The sequence below is a fragment of the Scyliorhinus canicula genome, unplaced genomic scaffold (assembly GCF_902713615.1).
Source record: "Scyliorhinus canicula unplaced genomic scaffold, sScyCan1.1, whole genome shotgun sequence".
Classification (NCBI taxonomy): Eukaryota; Metazoa; Chordata; class Chondrichthyes; order Carcharhiniformes; family Scyliorhinidae; genus Scyliorhinus; species Scyliorhinus canicula.
In genome coordinates, this window is record NW_024055490.1 from 668,740 (window position 1) to 686,928 (window position 18,189).

At 48.0% G+C, this 18,189-nt stretch overlaps 1 long non-coding RNA gene and 2 other non-coding genes across 3 annotated transcripts; 1 reads left to right on the forward strand and 2 right to left on the reverse strand.

The window, feature by feature from the left end:
- Window positions 1-9,202: 9,202 nt before the first annotated feature.
- LOC119960169 lies at window positions 9,203-11,646 on the reverse strand. Its single transcript, XR_005459329.1, has 3 exons — window positions 11,529-11,646; window positions 10,748-10,854; window positions 9,203-9,263 (listed from the first exon to the last, which is right to left on the reverse strand). It is a non-coding gene; the product is annotated as an uncharacterized LOC119960169 (long non-coding RNA).
- Window positions 11,647-14,559: 2,913 nt separating this feature from the next.
- Window positions 14,560-14,632, forward strand: trnar-acg. The gene has a single exon. It is a non-coding gene; the product is annotated as a tRNA-Arg (tRNA).
- A 1,709-nt stretch (window positions 14,633-16,341) lies between these two features.
- trnap-ugg lies at window positions 16,342-16,431 on the reverse strand. Its single transcript is given in 2 exon segments — window positions 16,342-16,377; window positions 16,396-16,431. It is a non-coding gene; the product is annotated as a tRNA-Pro (tRNA).
- Between the last annotated feature and the right edge of the window lie 1,758 nt (window positions 16,432-18,189).

Consider the following 18,189-nt stretch of genomic DNA (forward strand, 5'->3'; position numbering starts at 1 on the left):
AAGTGACCAAGAAAACTGCTGGATTGTCACAAAAACCCAACTGGCCTCTTTGGGAGGAGAGAGAAAGAGGTGAAGAAGGATTTTGTATATCTACAAGACATATTAAGAGAGGAGTTGGGAAAGCAAATTCGATCTGAGCTTCATTAAGTGTAATATCGATAGTGGAACTATGCACTTGGTGGCACGGTGGTTAGCACTGCTGCCTCACGGCACCAGGGACTCGGGTTCAATTCCCGGCCTTGGTGAACTGTGTGGAGTTTGCACTTTCACCCCGTGTCTGCGTGGGTTTCCACCCGGTGCTCAGGTTTCCTCCAGCAGTCCAAAGAAGGGCAGGTTAGGTGGATTGGCCTTGATAAATTGTCCCTTAGTGTCCAGGGATGTCCAGGTTAGGTGGGGCTATGGGGTTACAGGGGACAGGATAGGGGTGTGGGCCTAGGCAGGGTGCCCTTGCAGAGAATCAGTGCAGACTTGATGGGCCGAATGGCCTCCTTCTGCACTATAGGAATTCTATGGTTCTAATTCTATTCTGTGAATCTTTATAAAGCTCGGGTGTAGAAGTCAACTATTTCCTAAACACACCTAATAGGTAAAAGATAGCTATTTAGGATCAATATTAAGCCCCAGTTTTACCCATTGAGGAAATGAAGAATTTCAACATTCTCATAACCTCAGGTCATCTCAAAACATCCAGCTGACAAACAGCATACTTTTTACTGTCCTAACGGTTTTCCAGAGACCCAAAATTAATATCTTTACTGTCCTAATCATGTTCCGGAGTCACACAAATATTTTTTTACTGTCCCAATGATTTTCTAGACACCCAAGGTATGAATCTCACCAACGCAAAAGGTAAAATTTGAATTCATTGAAAGTTTACTGATGACCATGAAGCCATTGCTGGTTGTTGTAATATCCACCTGGTTCACCTCCTGTCCTTCAGTGAAGGTATATCCATGATCTAGACGTTTGGTGTACAGGGAACAATTTCAAAGTTTGCGGATGATACAAAACAAAAGTACTCAGTATCCTGGATTTATTATTCTGCTGCACAGTGGTTAGCACCGCTGCCTCACAGCACCTGGGACCTGGGTTCAATACTAGCCTTGGATGGCTGCCTGTGTGGAGTTTGCATGTTCTCCCGTGTCTGCATGAGTTTTCTCTGGGTGCTGCGGTTCCCAAAAATATCCATTGACCAGTCCTCTCTGTTTCCTATTACTCGGCCAATATTGTATCCATGTTGCTCCTGTTTCTTTTATTCCATGAACTATAGCTTTGCTCACAAGTCTTTTGAAAGTCCATGTACACCACATCTGCAGCATTACCCCCCCTCAGGGGCTGGTTTAGCTCACCAGGCTAAATCGCTGGCTTTTAAAGCAGACCAAGCAGGCCAGCAGCACGGTTCAATTCCCATACCAGCCGCGCCGGAATGTGGCGACTAGGGACTTTTCACAGTAACTTCATTGAAGCCTACTTGTGCCAATAAGCGATTTTCATTAACGCCTTTTGTTAGCTCCTCAAAAAACTCCAGCAAGTTAGTTAAACATTTTTAGAATTAACCTAAAGAAGGGTAAGTGCATGTTAGGGAGAAGGTTAATACTGTCAACATTCAGAGCAACATAGACATTAAAGGAATAATTAATCTCAAAGACTATCTCTTGTAGTTTCTGTGACGGGGTTTGCTGACCCAAGTTTAAAGAACTTAAATGGTACATGTTTTTTAACTTAAATAATTCTACTTAAATCTGGATTGACTGGGAGGATTTGGATCAGTGTGACAGTATTTCAGAACCAGTGTTCAGTCTACTCAGCAGCAGCAGGCTAAATCTCTCCTCAAAACCCACATTGATATAGTGGATCAGAAGGCAGAAGGACCTATTTCATTAACAGACAGGTCAGTAACCGGGGGGTAGAGATTTAGTATCTATTGGAAGGATTAGAGGGGAATTGAAGATTTTCTTCACCCAGGAGTGAGGTGGGGGTCTGGAACTCTGAAAGGGAGGTAGAGACAGAAACCCTCATCACATTTAAAGACACCCTGATGTGGAGTTTCTGTGACTTGCAGGGCAACAGACCAAGAGGCAGAAAGTGGACTGGGATAAACCATTTTCAGCTAACACAGACACAATGAGTTGAATGGCCTCCTCTGTGCTGTAAATTTCTAGGATTCTGTGATGACAAGTGATCCTCGAGTTTTTATCCAAGACAGACCTCAGCCCAGTCAGTTCCGCCAAGTGTTGGTGTGATGGATCAAGTTAAGAGGTGTCAGGTACCAGGAGCAGTGATTAAAATGGAAATATCAGTAAATCCTGCTATAGTTTATCTGTATGTGGTTCCATTTTAATAACTTCTCCTGAATGTGATCGTCACCCTGGTTTTCATTTGATTTGATTTATTTCTAATAATCTTTATTGTCACAAGTTGGCTAACATTAACACTGCAATGACGTTACTGTGAAAAGCCTCTAATCCGCCACATTCCGGGCCTGTTTGGGTACACCGAGGGAGAATTCAGAATGTCCTAATTACCTAATTGCACGTCTTTCGGGGTTGTGGAGGGAAACCAGAGCACCCGGAGGAAACCCACGCAGCACAGGGAGAACGGGAAGACTCTGCAAAGACAGTGGCCCAAGTCAGGAATTGAACCTGGTGGTGTGAAGCAACAGTGCTCAGCACTGTGCTGCCCACACTGCTGGCCTTGCTTTGCATCATATAAAAATTGTCAATACATCTGGTTCAAAACAGAATTTCAGGTCTTAATGTCTTGTTTGATTTTACTTTGCTGTGTTTAAATCCTCCCCTTGTAACCTCCTGTAAAAGGAGTTTCCAGAATCTATTACTGTCAGTCCTGCTGAGTGGACAGGGATCACCGCGCATGCACCCTGCTGCACCATATGAGGATGGTGGTGGTTAACTGGGGAAAGGCTTTGCAGGAAAACCTTCCCACTCGGTGCAAACTGGGGAGCAGTAATTTCTTGTTTTAGCTTTGAGGCCCCCACTGGGTGTGTGAAGCCTCCCCTCCCACCCACTGCCCCTAACGCTGCCTCCGCCTATCCGCCTCCTTCCCGCCTGAAGATGAGACAATCAAGCGTCTGTCCCTGGACATGAGCCGCACTGCGCATGCTCCACATCACAATGCCCTGGGGAGTGATTGACGGCAGGTCCAGACCAATAGGAAGAGGGGGCGTGACTGGAGGACCGAGCAGGAACGGCTGGTTCGCCAACCAATCAGAGTGAATAAGGGGCGGGGGCTGATCGTGGACCTCCCTTATTGGCTGAGACTCCGCATAATTTTTTCTTCCTGTTGGCCACGTGAGGTGGGTTCCAGAATCTCATTTCCTGCGTGAGAGGTGTTGACCAATGGGAAGACTTGGAGGATCGGATGGACTCTGGTCCTCCAGCCAATCAGACTGTGGGCTTTGAGTGATTGAAGATTGAGCTTCACACAGACTAAAACTTCTTCCTGAGTCAAACTTTTGAATAAAACAGTTTCTTTCCACTTCAATGGACTTTTTTTAAGAGTCCATTGACCCTTCTACAGAACTCTTACAACAAGGAACAACAAACGTTAACTCTGTTTCACTCGCCACAGATGTGGCATGGTCGCACAGTGGTTAGCACTGCTACATCACAGCACCAGCGACCTGGGTTCAATTACAGCCTGGTGTGACTGTGGCATTGCACGTTCTCCCTGTGTCTGTGTAGGTTCCCTCCGGGTGCTCCAGTTTTCTCCAAAGATGTGCAGGTTGGGTGGATTGACCATGCTAAATTGCCCGTTAGTGTCCAAAAAAAGGTTAGGTGGAGTTACTGGGTTACCGGGATAGAGTGGAGGCATGGTCTTAAATAGGGTGCTTTTCCAAGGGCCGATGCAGGCTCAATGGATGGAATGGCCTCCTTCTGCATTGTAAATTCTCTGGTTCTGGAGGATTTTCTCTCACAGTTTGATCCGATGTGTCTGTCTGCTGGTATTTTCCGGCAGTAGCAAAGTGGTTAGCACTGTTGCTTCACAGCGCCAGGATTCTGAGTTAAATTTGCGTTGGGTCTGCACGTCCATCCTCGTCTGTGTGGGTTTCCTCCAGGTGCTCCGGTTTCCTCCCACAGTCCAGAAAGATGTGCTTGTTAGGTAATGTGGACATTTTGAATTCTCTCTCCGTGTACCCGAACCGGCACCGGATTGTGGCGACTAGGGGCTTTTCACGGTAACTTCATTGCACTGTTAATGTCAGCCTACTTGTGACAATAACAAAGAATATTATTAATACGTGTTTGGGTATTTTAGAGAGCAGCTAGACCCTCCTTGGTTCTACCTGTTATCCCCTCAGCTATTCCATCTGTTTTGGTTAATGTGTCTGGACTCTGAGTTCTTCCAGTCTGTCTCCAATTCTCCTTCCTGTCTCGTGTACAGGGCCGGCTCAAGGCACCGGCAACTCGGGCAGTCGCCCGGGGCGCATGTGCTAGGGGGCGCCAGACTCGGGTCCCGCGCATGCGCAGTTGGGCCGGTGCCAACCAGCTCATGCGCGGTGGCCGCCCTCCCCAGGGCGGCCCCGCCCCCCCGCCAGTCCGCCCCCCACCTCGGGTCCGCCCCCCGCCCCGCCCTCGGTCCGCCCCCCGCCCCGCCCTCGGGTCCGCCCCGCCCTCGGGTCCGCCCCCCGCCCCGCCCTCGGGTCCGCCCCGCCCTCGGGTCCGCCCCCCGCCCCGCCCTCGGGTCCGCCCCGCCCCGCCCTCGGGTCCGCCCCGCCCTCGGGACCGCCCCCCCTCGGGTCCGCCCCCCCCCCTCGGGTCCGCCCCCCCAGGCCCCATTCGGGTCCGCCCCCCCTCGGGTCCGCCCCCCTCGGGTCCGCCCCCCCCCCGTCCCCCCTCGGGTCCGCCCCCCCGCCCCCTCCTCGGGTCCTCCCCCCCCGCCCCCTCCTCGGGTCCTCCCCCCCCATGCCTCCCCCTCGGGTCCGCCCCCCCGCCCCTCCTCGGCCCCGCCCCTCCTCGGCCCCACCCCCCCGCCCCTCCTCGGCCCCTCCCTCCTCGGCCCCCCCCCAATCCCCCCCATGGCCCCGCCCCTCCTCGCCCCCCCCCCATGCCCCCCCCCCCCCATGCCCCCCCCCCCCCAAGGGCGCCGAAGTTCAGCTTGCCCGGGGCGACAGCAACCCTAGGGCCGGCGCTGCTCGTGTATATGGGTCCAGGTAGCTTGGTGTTGTCATTTGTGTTGTCTAGTTGTCTGTCTGACGCCAGCAGGTAGTGTTGTCTCTCGATAATGACTGTGCTGCTACCCTTGTCTTCTGGTTTTATGAACATATCCGTGTTGGATCCAAGCCCACGAATTGTCTGCCTTTCTCTCTGGGTAAGATTCTGTTTGTCTCTTGTATTTCACTGTGACAGGGCAAAGACCTGATTGAAGGGATTCAAACATGGGAGTTCTGGGAAAGATGGGCAAGGATTTGGGAGGTGACAACATGTTCAAAGAATTTGGAGAGGAGAGGGAGGTTGAAGATGGGGCAGTAATTTGTAAGGATGGCATGGTCAAGGGTTTGTTTTATTGAGGAGGGGGTGATGATGGCAGATTTGAAGGACAGAGGGATAGTACCTGGAGAGAGAGAAATATTGACAATATCCGTGGACACAGGGTAGTTGGCTGATCAGTAGCTTAGTGGGAATAGGGTCGATGGAGCAGGAGCTGGGTCTCATGGACAAGATGAGCTCGGAGAGGGCATGAGGGGAGATGGGAGAGAAAGTAGTGAAAGATGTGAGTTCAGGACTCGGGAAAGGATTACTTTTGAGACAGTTTGGTCCGGTGGGCTCGTGGAAGGGAGGGAAGCAGCAGAGGCAGTTGATCGGATTTACTCGATCTCAGTCACAAAGAAGCTCCACACGCTCCTCACACTTCTTGCTGGAGGTGAGGATGGAAGAGACAGGGGAGAGCGAGAGAACTTCAAAAGGAACTAACTTGTGTCAGAATAATTAAAAAGTTTCAACACACTGCGTATTTAACACAAATCTAATTTATTTGACTTTTAGGCAGAATATTAGCCCCTGTAAATGGGCTGGAGTTTGTTATCAGCAGAAAGAGACCCAAATGAACATGGTTCAGTTCTGAATGTGAAGAACAGCAAAATCCAATCACTGTGGTTACTTGTGGCCTCGTTGGTGTTTCAGCAGGTTGAAAGACTGAGTGAATCCCTTCCCAAACTTGGAGCAGGTGAACGGCCTATACCTTGCGTGAATTCGCTGGTGCATTTGCATGTTGGATAACTGAGTGAATCCCTTCCCACACTTGGAGCAGGTGAATGGCCTCTCCCCAGTGTGAATTCGCTGATGTGCAGTGAGGTCAGACGATCGCCTGAACCCAGTCCTGCAGTGAGAGCACCTGAATGGTCTCTCGTCAGTGTGAACACGTTGATGGCTCATCAGTTCCCCAGAACTTTTATAGCACTTCCCGCATTCTGGACATTGAAACGGTCTCTCATCAGTGTGAACTCGCTGGTGACTCAGCAGGTTGGATGACCGAGTGAATCCTTTCCCACACTGGGAGCAGGTGAATGGCCTCTCCCCAGTGTGAACTCGCTGATGTTCAGTGAGGTCAGACGATCGCCTAAACCCAGTCCCGCAGTGAGAGCACCTGAATGGTCTCTCGTCAGTGTGAACACGTTGATGGAGCATCAGTTCCCCAGAACTTTTATAGCACTTCCCGCAGTCTGGACATTGAAACGGTCTCTCATCAGTGTGAACTCGCTGGTGATTCAGCAGGTTGGATGACTGAGTGAATCCTTTCCCACACTGGGAGCAGGTGAATGGTCTCTCCCCAGTGTGAATTCGCTGATGTTCAGTGAGGTCAGATGATCGTCTGAACCCAGTCCCGCATTGAGAGCACCTGAACGGTTTCTCATCAGTGTGAACACGTTGATGGCGAATCAGATCCCCAGGACTTTTATAGCTCTTCACACAGTCTGGACATTGGTACGGTCTCTTATCAGTGTGAACCCGCTGGTGACTCAGCAGGTGGGATGAAATAGTAAATTCCTTCCCACACTTGGAGCAGGTGAATGGTCTCTCCCCAGTGTGAACTCGCTGGTGTCTCAGCAGGTGGGATGAATTAGTAAATCCCTTCCCACACTTGGAGCAGGTGAATGGTCTCTCCCCAGTGTGACTGCGTCGATGAGTTTCCAGCAGGGATGGGTAAGTGAATCCTTTCCCACAGTCCGCACATTTCCAGGGTTTCTCCTCGCTGTGACTGCATTTATGGCTTGTGAGGCCTGATGATCGAGCGAATCCTCGTCCACACACACAACACGTGTACGGTTTCCCCGCACTGTGAAAAATGCTTTCATGTTCCATGATATTCCGGATATGATAAATTGAAGTCTCTGTCAGATCCTGATGTTATGCTTAGTTTGAGTTTCCGGACTTTGAAGCCTCCCCTTCGAACACCCTGTGAAACTGATTTAAAACAGAAAATAGGGAGTGAGAGAGAACCCACAAAAACACAAAGGCAGGTTGTGAAATTGAGCTGAATGAATCTGGCCATTTGTGGGGCCGACACTGGGAAAAAGTGACCATGAAAACTGCTGGATTGTCATAAAAACCCAACTGGCCTCTTTGGGAGGAGAGAGAAAGAGGTGAAGAGGGATTTTGTATATCTACAAGCCAGATTAAAGAGAATAGATGGCAAAGCAAATTCGATCTTGAGCTTCATGGACAGTAATATTGATGCCAAAACTATGCTTCTGGTGGCACGTGGTTAGCACTGTTGCCTCACAGTGCCAGGGACCTGGGTTAAATTCCGGCCTTGATGACTGTGTGGAATTTGCACTTTCTCCCCATGTCTGCGTGGGTTTCCACCCGGTGCTCAGGTTTCCTCCAACAGTCCAAAGAAGGGCAAGTTAGGTGGATTGACCTTGATAAATTGCCCCTTAGTGTCCAGGGATGTGCAGGTTAGGTTGTGCTGTGGGGTTACAGGGACAGGGTAGTGGTGTGGGTCTAGACAGGCTGCCCGTCCAGAGAGTCGGTGTAGACTCGATGGGCTGAATGGCCTCCTTCTGCACTAGGAATTCTATGGTTCTAATTCTATTCTATGAATCTTTCTAAAGCTCTGGTCACCACTCTTCAGGAAGAATGTGAAGGTTCTTGGAGAAGGGGCAGAAAATTGCCAGAATGGTTCCAACAAAGGAGGTTGAGGGGAGATTTGATTCAGGTCCACAAGATTACGCGAGGTTTCCATCGGGTGGACAAAGAAACTCTGTTTCCATTCACTGATCGTACGAGCACTAGGTAGACAGATTTAAAGTTTTGGGTAAAAGCTGGATTGATCTATATAAGATCCTGAGGGGTCTTGACAAGTTTGATGTGGAGAGGATGTTTCCTCTTGTGGGAGAATCGAGAACGAGGGTATCACTGTTGCAAAATAAGGAGTCACCCATTTCAGATGGAGATGAGGATTTTTTATTCTCGAGGGTTGTAAAACTTTGGAAATCACGTCCTTAAAAGGCAGTAGGAGCAGAGTCCTTGAATCTTTTTAAGGCAGAACTGGATAGATTCTTGATGAGCAAGGGGGTGAAAGGTCATCAGGGGTAGGCAGGAATGTGGAACTGAGGTTAGAATGAGGTCAGCCGCAATCTTATTGAATGCTGAGTAGGCTCGAGGGGCCGAGTGGCCTGATCCTAGTTTGTATGTAAAAGGTACAGGAGATATGAGGTGATATGAGATATATGTTTTTACACAGCGAGCGGCAATGACCTGAAACTTGCTGCCGATCAGGGAGTTTGAAAACAGACACAATGAATGATTTGATTTGTAAAGGAAATTGGATTTGAGGGAAATAAACCTGCAAGAATAAAGGGATAGAGCAGGAGAATGGCACTGACTGGATTGCTCCAGTGAGCTAGCATGGATTCAATGGGCCGCATGCCATTCTCTGTGCCATCATGTCTCTGACTCGTTTGTGTCATCTAGTTTTGTAATTTAACCCCAGAGGGTTCAGATATCACTCAGGTAAATCTGTGCTACACTCCCTCCGAGGCCATTCTATCCTTCCTCAGGCTTGTTGCCTGGAACTGAACACAGTTCTCCAGGTTTGGTCTAACCAGGGTTTGTGAATCTCGGGGCTTTTCCAGTCACACTGAGACCTGAAATCTTCCCTCACAGACAGAACAGACAAACCTTTTACCTTCCACACCCAGATGCTGCTGAAATTCAGTTTCTAATGAATCGAGTGACTCTGTCAGATCACGATGTGACGTTTGGTTTGCGTTTCCCGTCTGTTAAACCTCCTCTTCCAGTATCCTATAAATTTACAGAAACCTCACTGTCAGTTTAGGATAGAAATTCACAACATTCTCTCCTCGCCAACTTTGATTAAATGTATTCCTGGAGGTTTGATCACATGACCTGTCCCCATCCTCCAGCCATTAATCGGTCAACACATCCATCCTTGTGACACACTGCCTTCCTCGGCCAATTGGGAAGCAAAAGGACTCATTACCTTACAGGACAGTGATTGACTGTCAGCCAATCAACCTTTATCCCATTTTCAATATCTGAAGAGAAATATTCAAAAATCTTCTTTACTGTCCCAATGATTTTCTCGACACCCAGGTATGAATCTCACCAAGGCAGAAGGTAAAATTTGATTTCATTCAAAGTTTACTGATGACAATGGAACCATTGTCGATTGTTGCAAAGACCCATCAGGTTCACTCCTGTCCTTCAGTGAAGGAAATCTTCTATCCACACCTGGTCTGGCCTACATGTGATTCCAGATCCACAGTCAGCTGGTTGACTCTTAAAATGCTCTGAGATGCACTCAGTTCAAGGGCAATTAGGGATGGGCAGTGAATGCTGGCCCAGCCAGCGACACCCACATCCCGGGAATGAACAGAAAAGAAAATCTGCCATCCTTACCTGGTCTGGCCGACATGATTCCAAACCATAGCAATGTGGTTGACTCTTTAAATGCCCTCCGAGATGGCCAAGCCAGCCACTCGGTTTGAGGGAAATTAGGGATGGGCAATAAATGTTGGCCCAGCCAGTGACTCCCACAAATGAATAAAATACAATCCTGGAGACTCCAGTCAGTCAATCCGGGCTAATTGGCATCCGGTCCAGACTCGCAGCGCATAATAATAATAATAATCATGTATTGTCACAAGTAGGCTTCAATGAAGTTACTGTGCAAAGCCCCTAGTCACCACATTCCAGCACCTGTTCAGGGAGGCTGGTACGGGAATTGAACACGCGCTGCTGGCTCTGTTCACATTACAAGCCAGCTGTCTTAGCCCACTGTGCTAAACCAGCCCCTTCCCTGCGGCGCATTGTCCTCTGTAAAGATGGCGGCTGGTAACCCGGGTCTGTTACCGCTCAGCTCTCACTCTGTTCAGTGCCGTCTCAGAAATTTTTTTTTAAACCATTAACATTTTATTCGGGGGTTGAAGCCTCCCGGCTCACTCTGCAGCTTCTATTGCTCCCCGGCAATTGATTCTTGGAGGAGACTTCAATTGTGTTCTGGGCCCTAAATGGACTGGTCCAAGCTGATTCAACCACAACAAAAACATGAAAAAGGAATGAAACCAGACGGACCACCCAGCATCGACCCAGGCACCAGAAACAACAACGGCAAACCCAGCAAAAGATTTTTAGAAACTGTTTCCATCAGTAGATTGTATAAGGATTACGGGACACAGATTTAAGATTGTGAACAAGAGCTACAGGGGAGATAGGAGGTAGACATTTTATACAGTGAGTGATAATGATCTGAACTCAATGCTTACACACAAAGGTTGATAATCTCCAGGTCCCGGTAACTCAAACAGTGGTGTTAGAATTTGATGTGAGGATTGGTTGTGAGTTTCCTGTCTGCGAATCTCTTTCTAAGCCCCTGTGAAAGAAGTTTACAAAGGCATCACTGTCAGTCCAGAAATAAAATTCAGGAAAGATAAATATTTCTCCCGGTTTGAATTTGCTGTGTGTAAATCCTCACCTACTAATCCCCTGTAAAAGGAGTTTACAAAATTAATCACTGTTAGTCCAGGATAGAAATTTACAACATTCTCCCCTCCTGCTTATGGGTCCAGGATGACCGCTCATACCCCCCGCTGCGCACTGACCCTCGTTATCATCAGCAGTCCCTCGATTTGTGGGTGACGTCTACTACTCAGGGTTGTGAATTTCTATCCTGGGTCTTCATGTGACTGAACAGAGCCGCAGAGCTTTGGACACATGGGACAGGATTTCTCATAAGACAATGGAATCTGGAGAGCAGGATTGGCTTCCTTTTCTTTCCATCTCTGCCACCGTTTTGCATCATCAATAAGACATTGGGACTCAAAGACTAATCCAGTTTGATGGACAAGTTGTCTCCATTCTGAACAATGGGGAACAAGCTCCTCCCACTCATTGAAACATCGCCCCGACAAAGATGAGAAACGCGCATGCGCCCTGATGCACATCTAAGAAAGATGGCGCCCGTTAACCCGAACTGAAATGAGGAGCTGCAGCTCCGCTCTGTACAAAGGGGGTCCTGGAAACTGTTTTCCGAGGATTGCAGCTTACAACAGCTTGACACAACGTTTCCGCCCACCCCCGCGATCTCTCGCTGCCTCCATATTGTTAAACGCCTGTTAACAATTTCGAATCTGAACAACACGTTCGTCTCCTTCGCCAATACCCACACTGCGCATGCGGGCAGCGGGCCCCGCACCACATTCATTCCGATTGGTTGGACGACCAGCCGCTCCCGGTCGGGCCTCTACTCCCGCCCCTCATCTTCCTATTGGTCGAGAGCTGCCGTCAATCACCCGGGCATTGTGACGCTTCCAGATGGTGAGAGCGGCCACAGGCTCAGGCTGACTCGCTGATTGTCCAATAATAACAGTGAGAGTCTCAGTGGGACAATCAGACAATAATAGTGGAGATGGGGCCCAGAGGAGAAACAGCAAAGGATTCACTCACTTTGAGAGTAAAAAAGACAGTGTCTGTTGCCATAATCAGAGTCAGGCTGCAGTGTGTGAGTGAACACATCTTTGGATCCAGTGTAGAATCATAGAATCCCTACAGTTCTGAAGGAGTCCATTTGGCCCAGTGAATCTACCTCTGAAAGATCACCCTCCCTTGGCCAATCCCCCACCCTAACCCCGTAACCCCACCCAGGGATAATTTAGCACAGCTTTGGACTGTGGAAGGAAATCTTCGCAGCCACGGGAAGAATGTGTAAACTCCACATAGACACTGACCCAAGGTCGGAATCAAACCCAGGTACCTGGTGCTTATGGCAACAGTGCTAACTACTGAGCCACCCCCGTAATTCTGTCATGATTAGACAATAACCTACCTGTTATTCCAATTCTAGTGAACGCTCCTCTGTCACTATTATTATTAGACAATAATAGGAAGGCAAGATGCAAGGTAAATAGAACAAAGGAAACAAACTTAGGGAAAAAGCAAAAGGGCCGCTCCAGTTTGAGGCATTGCCCGAACATTTCCTTTGTTCTATTTTGCTGGTGGACCTCAAAAGAGTGGCCAATCCACCTAGCCTGCACATCTTTGAGTTGTACGGGTGAGACCCACGGAGACACGGGAGAATATGCAAAGCCACATGGCAGTGACCCGGGGCCAGGATCGAACTGGGTCCTCAGCACCATGAGGCAGCAGTGAAAATGAAAAAATGAAAATCGCTTATTGTCACAAGTAGACTTCAAATGAAGTTACTGTGAAAAGCCCCTAGTCGACACATTCCGGCGCCTGTTCGGGGAGGCTGTTACGGGAATCGAACTGTGCTGCTGGCTTGTCTTGGTCTGCTTTCAAAGCCAGCGATTAGCCTTGTGAGCTAAACAGCTAACAATTGCCACCATGCCACCTTTTGTCATAATGTTTCCATTCCTATTTTATCACACCTCCCAGTGACACTCATTGTAACACAGATACTTCAAAATATTATTGCTACCTTGCATCTCGCCCTCCTGTTAGTGTCTAATTATAAGAGTAACAGAGTAACACACACCAGAATTGCAATATCAGATACGTTGTTGTCTAATAATAATAGTGACAGAATAACGTACACCAGAATTGGAATAACAGGTAGGTTATTGTCTAATAATAACGAAAATAGAGTAACACACACCAGAATTGTGATAACAGGCAGGTTATTGTCTAATTGTGACAGAGTTTCGGGGGTGGTTCGGCAGTTAGCACTGTTGCCTCAAGAACCAGGTACCTGGGTTCGATTAAGACCTTGAACATAGAACAGTACAGCACAGCACAGAACAGGCCCTTTGGCCCTCGATGTTGTGCCGAGCTTTGTCCGAAACCAAGATCAAGCTATCCGACTCCCTGTAATTGTGGTGTGCTCCATGTGCCTATCCAATAACCGCTTGAAAGTTCCTAAAGTGTCCGACTCCACTATCTCAGCAGGCAGTCCATTCCACACCCTATCCACTCTCTGAGTAACCACTCTCACCAGTGTCATGTACAGTTGCAGCATGACACCACAGCTCTTGAATTCAAGCCCCCCTTCGTAAACGCTGACACACTATAGGCCTTCTTCACGGCTCTATCCACGTGAGTGGCAACCTTCAGAGATCTGTGGACATGAACCCCAAGATCACTCTGTTCCTCCACATTCATCAGAACCCTGCCATTGACCCTGTAATATGCCGTGCAGTAGCATTGTGGTTAGGATAATTGCTTTGCAGCTCCTGGGTCCCAGGTTCGATTCTGGCTTGGGTCACTGTCTGTGTGGAGTTTGCATATCTTCCCTGTGTGTGTGTGGGTTTCCTCTGGGTGCTCCGGTTTCCTCCCACAGTCCAAACAAGTGCAAGTTAGGTGGATTGGCCATGATAAATGCCCCTACTGTCCAAATTGCACTTAGTGTTTGGTGGGGTTACTGGATTATGGGGATAGGGCGGAGGTGTTGACCTTGGGTAGGGTGGACTTTCCAAGAGCCGATGTAGACTTGCTGGGCCAAATGGCCTCCTTCTGCACTGTAAATTCTATGAAACTTCATCTGCCATTTTTCAGCCCAGCTCTGCATCCTGTCAATGTCTCTTTGCAGCCTACAACAGCCCTCCACCTCATCCACTACTCCACCAATCTTGGCATCATCAGCAAATTTACTGACCCACCCTTCAACCCCCTCCTCCAAGTCATTGATAAAAATCACAAATAGCAGAGGACCAGCACTGATCCTGTGGCACACCGCTGGTAACTGGTCTCCAGTCAGAGTGGGCCAATGTAAATCAATCCCGCCGTCAGCATCGCAAACCATTCACAATGTCTAACCTGGAGTAAAGGGCCTGTCCTGGATTTAAACCCACGACCGCTCCCATGGGTATTGATTGAAATTAAAATTCAATTTAAAATCCCTAAATCCATACCTTGGGACCAAAGTGCACACATTTAAGACCGAGCTTAAGCAAAATATAACACGTGAAAGGTCCCCAGCCCGAAACCGGCAGAAACATCTCGTACTTCTAGTTTAGTCTGTTGCTGAATATTACCTCAATCTCGTAACTGGTCTTCATCGATGAGGAATACCAGAAGCCATGCACCGTTATGGGCTAGTGATGCTATGGGCCAGTGACGCTATGGGCCAGTGACGCAATGGATAACGCGTCTGACTACGAATCAGGAGATTCCAGGTTCGACTCCTGGCTGGCTCGCAGTTCCTAGTTTTGGCGTCCCCTTTAGTTCAGTGGGTTGGACAGCTGGTTCCCGATGCAGAGCAAAGTGAGCAGGGCATCATCAATTCTCGTTTCAGCTGTGGTTACTTATGAAAGCCCTGCCTTCTAAATTTAACTTCCACTTCAAGCAAAACACAACTTATCTTCAGGTCAGTAAAGTTCGATATCTGATGGTTTTATCAGCTGAGACATCCGTTTTAAAGGAACGGCTGTCTTCTTGAAATAAGTGACATGGCCTCTCAGCGGAACCATTAGAAGCTGCAGCAACACAGTGAGGTTAAACATTACACACGTCCACTGATTGCGGAACTCCCAGCGATTTCTGTAGTGTAGTGGTTATCACATTCCCCGAACACGCGAAAGGTCCCATGGTGGATACCGGGTAGACACATCAACTGCTTCTCATGTTGAGTGAGGAAAGTTTGCACAATGCACTTGTGTTCCCCCATCTCGTGAAGCACAAATTTCAAACCGAGCCGATGCTAAGCATAACTTATATTAAGTTCGACATCTCATGGTTTTATATGTTGAGACATCTGTTTTTTTGAAAGAAAAAGCTGTTGTCTTGTAATAAGTGACCAGGTCTCTCAGCCTCACCATTAGAATCTGCAGCACGGTGAGGTGGTACATTTCGCACGTCCATTGATAGCCAGCGGTTTCTGTAGTGTAGTGGTTATCACATTCGCTTCACATGCGAAAAGTCCCCGTTTCGAAACCAGGCAAAAACATCAAACATTTAGCAATTCCTGGAGGAACGTTTGCACAAAATACGTCTGATCCTTAATATTGCCGGAGTCTCGGATGATGGAGGAAAATGAGATTTCGCCTCACGTGAGCCACTAAAATTAAGTCACAAGTACTAAATTTTCGACAGGCAATGAGAGGAAAAGGATCTTCCAATTTTGGCTCATTTCGGTATTAGCAGCAAGTTCATCCACAACAGAGTTTCATCGATTTCCAAATGCAGATGAACATATTTAATTCCCATCCCAAACATAAATGAACGACAAATGCAACTTACTGCGGATGCTTCAATCGGAAACAAGAACACTGGACAATCTCAGCAGGTCTGATAGCCTCTGGGGAGCGAGGTAGCAGCTGATGTTTCCAGTCAAGTTGACTCTTTGTCAAAGGTGGAGAACGGGAAATAGGGTTAGACTCAGACTATTGTGGCTGGGGCGGGGGTGGCGGGCCCTATTGGGCCTCGATAGAGTGTCAGCAATAGATGGGGGTGTGGGGTGGGGGTGTGGGGTGTGGGGTGGGGGTGGGGGTGGGGGTGGGGGGGTGTGGGGTGGGGGTGGGGGGGGCAATGCTGAGGGTAAAACATATCAATGGATGGGGGGGGCAATGCTGAGGGTAAAGCATATCAATGGATGGAATGAAAATAAGGTGATGGAAATGAACAGGTGGTGGAGGGGGAGGAGAGAGTTCACAGTCTGAAATTGTTGAACTGATAAAATAAAACGGACAGAGAGCTGTCTGAGTCCACCAGAATGAATCAATAGATATGTGAATGTCCACACATCGACAAGCTTTGCCAAAATTTCTCGATTTTCTCGGGAACGCCTTGGTTCCATGCAGTGTGAGCTCAGCTTCTCAAAGCAAACACAATGTGAATGAATCCCGCCGTCTAAGCCGCAAAGAAATGAAGAAAACATGTTGCTTGACCAACGGAAAACGTCATCAAAGGGCTCGTCCGGGATTTGAACCCGGGACCTCTCGCAAATTCCGACAGCAAGACACCCAAAGCGAGAATCATACCCCTAGACCAACGAGCCCCGCGAAAGGAGCAGAAGCATACTGTCATTGCCATCGAAAATCAATCTAACATATGGGGAGAACGCCGAAATTACTGCAACAACTCAGGGAGTCAGGCGGCATTCATCGACAGGACAACAAAGCTCGTCTTTCACCGTCACCTTTTGTCACCACACGAGGTCAGTTCAGTTCATAAGAAGGTCATCCAGAAGTCTGGTAACGGCGGGGAAGAAACGGTTTTTGAATCCAGCTTGTGTACCTGCTGCTGCGGCTGCATTAACTTGTGTTACTTCCTGTAACCGCTACATCACATCGTTAAGTATTATTTTCAACATTTCTTTCTCAACATCGTTCATTTACAAAAAGGTACAAATGCTCCAAACACTTCTTTTCATTCTGTCTAGAATGTATTTAATGTGAATGGAATGGAACAGAACTTTCCCAATGCACACTATTACTTGCGGCTTTATACTTATTTCAATATTTTCAAATTATAACAATCTGCAGGTTTATCTCCCAATCTGTATGTACCCAGTTCCATTCACCGTGTCACACTGCGACAGTGATTTTGTACCAGACTCCCTCTGGTTGCTGTCACTGTCTCTCAGTCCGCAGTACTACACCGCGCTGTCAAACAGCAGCAGTTCCCGGATGTTGAAATTACCCTCACTCTTCGAACTGTCCAAAGATGCAGAAAATCGACTCCCCACGCCCACTGCTCTGGAAAATATCTCCGTAATTAGGAATGTAGATCAAGAATATGGGGGCTTCGTCCCGGTCCTGACGGTAAAATTGCAAATAATATGTATCAGCTGTGGTCGAATAGCTGAAATCAATAGTTATCGATTATCCTTCAAACTTTGTCGCTGTAACCGGTTCATGTGAAACCGAATCTGCACCGATAACAGCTGCAAAAAATAGAAATCCGAGCTTAAACTTTGTATTACTTTGTTAGAAATCATGCAATCATGGAATTGTATATATTACAGTTAAGTGTGGATCACAATGTAAGTATCGCGAGCTGTCTGGAAATTGTGCCCCTTGGGAACTTACCAGTTAAGTGAGTTGCAGCTGTAAAATGTAAAAGGTAATACACAACATGTTCAGAGATGGTAGTGGATTTGAACTCAGTGAGTTGCAGCTGAATTGTTGCAGTCCAGAGTTCAGAAGATGTGAGTAATATCCGGCCTCACTACCGATTGGTTCATTCCCGACAGAGCCAGCAGGAGACACCCAATCAGCTCAAAGCTCCTGTGTCCTACATTTCATCCAATTAGATCCGTTTCTTTGTTACGTCAGAGCGAGGAGCCCGGAATCACTTGCACCTGTTTTCAGAACAATGAACTAAACACAAAAACATCAGATGATGAGGAGCATGAGATGCAGTGGACGATTTGCCCCTTCACATGGGGGTGCTCTGCAATTCTACAGATCATAGTTGTTCGACCTGAAATCTACTTTCCTGCACCATCCTCATATCCCTTATTTCCCCGAATATCCCCAAATCTGACATATATCTCGAAACAACTAAACGACGAACAACCGTCGCTCTCTGACACAGAGAGGGCGTGAAAGCGAATGTTAGTCCTGTTACTGAGCGTATCTTTGAGACAGGGCACAGATGGATGCTATTTAGTGTTGTGATGACGGTGGCATTTGGAGAGCTGCTCGCAAAGCACAGAAACTACTATAAAAATGGATTTAGCAGACAATGATACACGTTCAGCACTACAGAAACAAATAATTAGGGTTAGCTGCTCTTTATAACATTGCTTTGT